The 7,500-nt window shown below is 38.4% G+C and overlaps 1 protein-coding gene and 1 pseudogene across 2 annotated transcripts in view; both read left to right on the top strand.

The window, feature by feature from the left end:
• Nucleotides 1-2,581: 2,581 nt before the first annotated feature.
• The window catches only part of LOC308384061, an 11,267-nt pseudogene continuing 6,348 nt past the window's right edge, over nt 2,582-7,500 (top strand). Inside the window, exon 1 of the transcript in view lies at nt 2,582-4,472. The product of the transcript in view is annotated as an uncharacterized misc_RNA (transcript). The remainder of the gene's footprint in view (nt 4,473-7,500) is intronic.
• The window catches only part of brcc3 (BRCA1/BRCA2-containing complex, subunit 3), a 1,346-nt gene continuing 1,269 nt past the window's right edge, over nt 7,424-7,500 (top strand). Inside the window, exon 1 of the mRNA XM_080867756.1 lies at nt 7,424-7,500. This exon is cut by the window's right edge and continues 1,269 nt beyond it. The gene's annotated coding sequence lies outside the window, so the exon portion shown is untranslated.

The raw sequence follows: 7,500 nt of genomic DNA, 5'->3' as shown, positions 1-7,500 counted from the left end.
TAAAAAGTGATGACACACAGTGAAACGTAGGCAATGGGGACGCCTGGTGGTGAAACACGCGACATAACAAGACTAACCACCAAATGGGTGGTCATGGTGTGGAGTCACAGAGCAATGAAGCACCCACCACAGACCATGACAGCCCTGACAAGATGTAAAAGGCATGCAAAATTGTGCCTACATCGGAAATCGCTATTTGATATAATGCAATTTGTAATCTCATCCTTCCTACAGTCTCTGTTACAATATATTTTTATACTTAAGTTAACTAAACTAAACCTGCAAAATTTTGACCAAAATTAACTGCAGTTCTGTGTTACCACCACTAAATGTCAGTATACAACCATATTTAACTCTACATCAAAGCAACAGACACAAAATTTACCATAAGATTTCATTGGTTATTGGCTTATTTTGTTACAAGAACCATTATTTGGAAGATAAATACAGTGTTTAACCTTTTTTTTTTTTTTTTTATCCACCTTACAAAATAGCCTCACCTCCTTTTAGAAAGACTTACAAAAGAGAGAGACAAAGAGAGAGAGAGAGAGAGGGGGGGGGGGGGGGGGGGGGGGTGGACTTCTGTGCCTCCGTCATCGCACAAAGAAAGCCAAGTGCTTTCACAATCAGCATTTTCACTTAGGACCACTCACTTCTCTTTCTTTGTCAATACTAGATGAAGCCTTTATAAGGCAGAGACATGACTCAACAAGCTGAATTAAAATCTATGTAAGAACTTGGAAGATCCATGAATTTAAGTAAAAACAAGAAGAAGAAGAAGAAGAAGAACTGCCCAATAAGAGCACAGCAGTATTTCAAGATAGCTGTTTAATAAGGACTTGATTCTTTTCTCTGTCATGTTTTACTTTCTTTTCATTTTATGCACCACATTCAAGAGTCTTTATTGTCATTGTGGAAGCATAATGAAAATATGGTTATAATCCCTCACATGGTGCTACTCCAAACTTCTTTTTTTTTAAATTTATGTTTACATTCAGAGGCAGACATGCTGGTGTATTTGGGATCATTGTAATGTCGTATAACCCTAGTGCACTTCAGGAAGTGATGGTCAGAAGCTTTTCTTCAGGAGTTTTTGGTAGAGAGCAGAATTTATGGTTCCATTAGTTATGGGAAGTCATCCAGGTCTTGAAGCAGGAAAGCAGCCCCAGGCCATCACAATACCACCAACATGTTTGCTGTTATGATGCTCTATTTTTTTTAATGCCAGAAGTAACGGGACATAAAACCTCCCAAAGTTCAAATTTTGGCCTGTCAGTCCACAGAATATTTTAAGTCTTGGAGATCATCAAGATTTATTTTTTAAAATAATTGTGTTCTTTTTGGTAAGCAGCGAATTTCACTCTCCCATGGATGCCATTTTTGCCCAGTCTCTTTCTTATTTGTTAGTTATTGAGTTATTGAAACATGAACACTGACCTTAAGTGAGGCAAGTGAGGACTGCAGTTCCTTAGATGCTGTTCTGGGTTCTTTGTTGACCTCCCGGATGAGTCATTGATGTGCTTTTTGAGGTTTTTTTGTAGACTGGCCTTTCCCGGGAAGGTTCATCATTGTTATAAATTTTCTCACCAAGGTTCGCTGAAGTCCCAAACCCTTAGAAATTGCTTTGCAACCCTTTCCAGAACCAATAAACCTCAATGATTTTATTTCTTAGCTCTTTCTTTAGATCATGGCAGGATGTGTTGCTTTTTGAGATCTTTTAGTCTACTTCACTGATTTCTTGATTTATCAGGCCTGGCAGTAATCAGGCCTGTGTATGAATGGAGCTGTAGCTAATCACAGTGAATCCACGATTTAACAAGAGGGGCAATTACTTTTTCCACACATGGTCAGGTAGGTGTTTAGGTAGGTGTCTCCCTTAAAAAATTTAATTATCATTTAAAAACTGCATTCTGTATTTACTTGGGTTATATTTGACTAATATTAAAATTGCCTTGAAGAGCTAAGAAGATCCAAGAAATCAGGAAGGTGTCAAATACTTTTTCACTGGAGTGCATCGGAGGGTGTAATGTTTCTTAATAATCTAAATTTCTATCATTATTTGGGGGCTTTTGTCAGTCACAGGGCCTTAATATTGTCCCAACTTCCCCCTAAATAGGGCACTCCTGTGTGGAGTCAAATAGCTTAAAGTTTATTTTAGAATAGTTTGATATGGCTGACAGGCTGTGAGATTAATCTACATCTAGTGTAGCATTAACATAACAATTAAATGGGCAGTGAGTTCATAAGGGTTCAAATGGATTATTCGAGCCCATCACACTGTGCCACACGTGGCAAAAGTAAAACATGATATCATGGCAATATTCATGTAAGGCTGACATAACTGGCTAAGTCCTGACTGGAGTGTTTAGGCATCATTGGCAAACTTGAACAGCTTCTATAAAAGGATAAAGTGTATTGCAAAAAATGAAAACAAACATGATGAATTAATTTTATGCGGCAGGAATGTAAATACATGCTGTCCCTTCCAGGAAATGGATGTGACTAACTCCTTAGTCATCTCCGGATTCCTGTTACAGCCTCCCCCACAGCTTTCATGTCTGCAACTTCCTGCCTCTTACTGCACTGGTGGAAAGGGGCTGGGTGTTGGAAACATGAACATATAAATGTTCATTCATTTCAGAGAAGCAGAGGCACATGACAAAGGAGAACTAAGCTTTGGTCTGTATTTTCTACGTGTGTGTGCCTATCTGTCTGTGCACGTTGGTGTGTGTATAAGAAAGGGAAACTGTTTCACATTCTGTGTCTCTTCGTGAAATGGAGCAGCAACATATTCAAGTAGAGAAGAAAAAGCTCTGCTGTTCGATCTGTTTGGATCTGCTGAAGGATCCGGTGACTATTCCCTGTGGACACAGCTACTGTACAAACTGTGTTAAACATCACTGGGATGAGGAAGATCACAAGAAAACCCACAGCTGCCCTCAGTGCAGACAGACCTTCACACCGAGGCCTGCTCTGGTGAAAAACACTGTCTTGGCAGAGTTAGTGGAAGAGCTGCAGATGACTGAACTCCAAGCTGATCACTGCTACGCTGGACCTGGAGATGTGACCTTTGATGTCTGCTCTGGGAGGAAGCTGAAAGCTACCAAATCCTGTCTGGAGCGTCTGGTCTCTTACTGTGGGCAACACTTCCACCCTCACTATGAATCCCCTGCCTATAAAAAACACAAGCTCATCAAACAATCAGGGAAGCTCCAGGGGAACATCTGCTCTTGTCACGGTAAAGATTTGAAGCTTTTCTGCCGCACAGACCAGAAGTGTACCTGCCTTCTCTGCGCAGTGTATGAACACAAACACCACGGCATGATCTTGGCCTCGGAAGAACGCAGTAAATGGGAGGGGGAGCTTGTTTCAAGTCAACAAAAGATTAAAAAGAGAATCCAGGACAGAGAGAATGATATGAAGGTGCTTCAGCATGAGATGGATGCCATCAATTATTCTGCTGATAAGGCTCTCAAGGAAAGTGAGGAGATCTTTACTCAGTTGCTTCATCTTATCAACAACATGAGGTCTGATGTGAAGTTGCAGATTAAATCCCAGCAGAAGACAAAAGTCAGTCGAGCCAAAGAGCTTCGAGCCAAGCTGCAGCAGGAGCTCAGGTGGCTGAGGAGGAGAGATGCTGAGCTTGAGCAGCTGTCACATAGAAAAGATCATGCAACTTTTATTCAAAATTACTCCTCTTTGACATGCATAAATCAGGGAACCGACCCACGCAGGATTAACATGCATCTTCTGCAGTACTTCGAGGACGTGACACTAGCTGCGCACAAGGCCAAAGAAAAACTACACACGATTTTTACCGATACTTCCACCAAAATTTCACTGATAGAGAAAGAAGTTAGTGTTTCAGTACCATCAGGAGAGCCTAAGACCCGAGCAGAATGTTTACAACACTCACAAGTACTCACACTGGATCCAAACACAGCAAACACACACTTGTCACTATCTGAAGGGAACAGAAAAGCAACTGTGATGAGTGAAAAACAGTTATATCCCAGTCATCAAGACAGATTCACTGACATGTTTCAGGTCCTGAGCAGAGAGAGCCTGAGTGGACGTCATTACTGGGAGGTGGAGAAGAAGTCATTTGAAGTTTCAATAGCGGTTACCTACAAAGATATCAGAAGAACAGGGTATGAAAGTGGATTTGGAAATGATGACAAATCCTGGGCTTTAGAGTGTTTTCATAACAGTTATCAGTTCAGACACAATGCCACCAGCACTTTAATCAGAGGCCCTCAGTCCTCAAGAATAGGCGTGTACCTGGATCACAGTGGAGGTATTTTGTCCTTCTACAGCGTCTCTGACACGGTGAATCTCCTCCACAGAGTTCAGACCACATTCACTCAGCCGCTGTATCAGGGTCTTGGTGTTTTTGCTTCTTCTGATGCTCCTGCTGCTGCTGCTGCTGAGCTGTGCGAGCTAAAAACAATACTAGTGCCTGTAAGTCCTGTGTAAGTTGTGCTGAAAATCAGTGATTTCCATGAGAGTAACTGAGGGACAGGCAAAGACTTTAGGCAGTAAAAGATGTATTAATAGCAAAAAAACCAAACAAACAAAAAAGCATCTGAAGATTATAAATAAGGATATGTAACAATAATCTTGAAAACCATAACTAAACTTGAACAAAGACACAATTTGGGGACATAGCAGCTCAAGCTACTTGTGCTAAAAGTCAGTGATTACTGTAAAAAAATATTTGTGGACACATATGGTTGTTTCTATGGTAGAAGAGGGTTAAAGGCATAAAGAAAGCTTTTAGAAATAATTATTTGACCGTTTTATACAAAATACATAGATTCTGTCATGGGGACTCAAATGGCACTAAATAGTTTGAATGAACCAAACATAAAGTTAAATATTTTATTACCCATCACTGCCTGCATTGATTTAAATTTAAATAGTAGAAGCCTCACAGTGGGTCAATACAATATTTCTCTTTAAATTGCATCAAAGGTGATCCATTAGAGTCCAGTCAGGTGGCATGTTGGCCAGTTTTCATTTCAGCTTATCACAGCAGCTTTATCTTTGTCTTTGTTCCTGTTGTATAGCCACTAAAAGGGTGATGCTTTCAATGAACTGAAACAAAGGTAGGACACTTTTCTATGTAACCATGCTTCTGTGAATAATTTGACACAAACATATATATTAGAGTTAACATACTAATCTCCTAAAGAGAAGAAAATTCAGCAAAGCTTCTTCTTTTTAAAAAAAAAAAAAAACTTAATATATCCCACCTTCATATTTTGCAACACTTCTGCTCTGCCTAAACAGAGTTGTGCTGTCATCTCCTGTTTACATTAGCAGGCATTCCTAAATCTCCAGAGCAATTAAATAAAGCAAACATGGAAGTGAGTCAACTAAAGTAAAGTGATAGTGGGTGTGGAGGGGGTGTCAGCAGGTTTACAGAAATCAGTTTGTTTTGTGATATGTTTTCTTTTTGATAACTAAACTGTTAAATCATGTTTTTTGTTTGTTTGTTTGTTTTAGTTTTTTAAACACATGTCAGGTTTATGATAATTATTAAAAAATAGAAAAGCACATTTAAACTTGGACTGAGCCGAGACTGGTTTTAAAACCAAGTGTAAAGAAGATCCAGTGATTTATTTCATAGTTTGCTAAAGCTCAAGACTTTGTGTGTTTTCAGACACAAGTCTTTTCTTCACATGTTTACACTCCAGTATTATTAGCTTAAAATACAAACTCTGTAGTCAAAGAGCAGTTACTTTCAAATGTATTTTAACATTTGCACAGTGAAGAGACGTTGCTTGAAATGTTTAAACCGTGTGTTTTGTTGTATGTGAATATTTGCACAATCCTTGTTAAGTGTGTAACATCTTTTGCAATTAAAACCGTGATTTATAATCTTTATTTTCAATACAGAAATATGGATCTATTTTAAAGCACAGTATAATTTGTGTTTGTGTCTTTTACTGTAAAAACGATTTTAATACAGTTTTATTTTTAAATATTTGATTTTGTCAATGCTTTCCCTTCAGTATGAAGAATATGGCTTTGTCCTAAATGCTGTTACTGTGATGACTCTGCCATTATGAGCTTTAAATGGAGCCAGGAAGCATTTAATCACAATGCGTCTGTGCTAATAATTGGGTATTTATAACCATAAAGATGTACAAGACAGTATAGTTTTTATTGCTTATATTCAAAGCTTTTTTTTTTTTAATTGCTTCTTATATTCACCTTTATATTTTTGTTGGATGGGTCAAATGTTTAGCATGCAGGACACAAGAGATGAACAAATTTGTTGTGTCATTGTATGCAGGGCTGCTTAACGATGTGTGGTTTCTCTTAATGTCACCCCAAAGACCAAGTCAGGTAACATATTTGACAAGGTTTTATTTTGGCTTCTTCAGAAACTTGGGGGTGATTTTGCGTGTGCTTTGGACTCCGTTGGTTGTGTGGAATATTTTTGCGCTGCTAAGACAAAGTGTGTAAGAAACACAATAAAACTTGTAAAAGTTACATGCCATAAAGTGTAATTTCTTTACTGGCCACACCAAAAGTCCCCTCCCCTTCTTCATCTTCTTTCATAAATACCGTAAGATTTTTAATAAGTCATCCATTTGAATTCTGTTTATCCAAAAGCTCAGTTCATATTCTTAAAGAACTGTAATGTGATTCTTCTTGCATAAGTCATGCATTTGGTTAATACGTGGAATTAGAAGCGTGGCCACTTTGAATGATCGGTATGACTATGGCCCAGGGAGCTGCCGGTGTTAGGTGTCTACAAGGCTTTACTCTACTAGTGGGAGCCACTGAACTAATTAAGCTAACCGAGCATTTTAATGCACCTATCTTACAAAGAATATGGATTATTTGAGGCGCATTGGATTCATTTTTCAGGGTCAGGGGTTGATTGGCTGCAATGGTCTCTGCCTTGGGCCTTCCGTTTTTAATATAGTCTTTATAAAAATAACCTAGTATTACACATTGGATTATTGATAGGAGCAAATACAATATTTCTTGATTTAGAAACTGCATTTAGAACAATGGCCTAAATTGAAAAAGTCAATTTCCACACAGGCGTCAATTTTCGCAGTGAATCATGTTTCGAAAGACAAAAAATGTCAGCAAGAAATAAAGAATGAATGAATATCTGACGTTTTGTTTTTATTTTCTTTTTTCTTTCAATCGTCAGTTGAGAATTTTAAAACATTAAGCTGCTGGAGTGGGAACCTTCATATTGAAAGTGACAGAAAAAAATATATTTCCGACATTTTCTAGGTCGCATTTATTAAGCTTTAGAAGCCCTAATTTACCGTAACAATTCTATGCATATAACCTCCGCAGATATTATTAACTGTACAATGGAGTGCCTCATTAGTTAATCGTGATAATAAAATAAAGGTACCGAAAGGCGGAACCCTTGTGTAAGAGGGCTGTTGCACTTACACGGAATGTTTTGGCGTAGAATGTAAGAACGCGGAAGTACGGCTGTGTCTCTCGGATTTGTTTATTTTT

Source organism: Rhamphochromis sp. 'chilingali' (genome assembly GCF_963969265.1).
Source record: "Rhamphochromis sp. 'chilingali' genome assembly, chromosome: 2".
NCBI lineage: Eukaryota > Metazoa > Chordata > Actinopteri > Cichliformes > Cichlidae > Rhamphochromis > Rhamphochromis sp. 'chilingali'.
The sequence above is the reverse complement of the archived record's forward strand: the minus strand, read 5'-3'. Positions and strand labels throughout refer to the sequence as shown.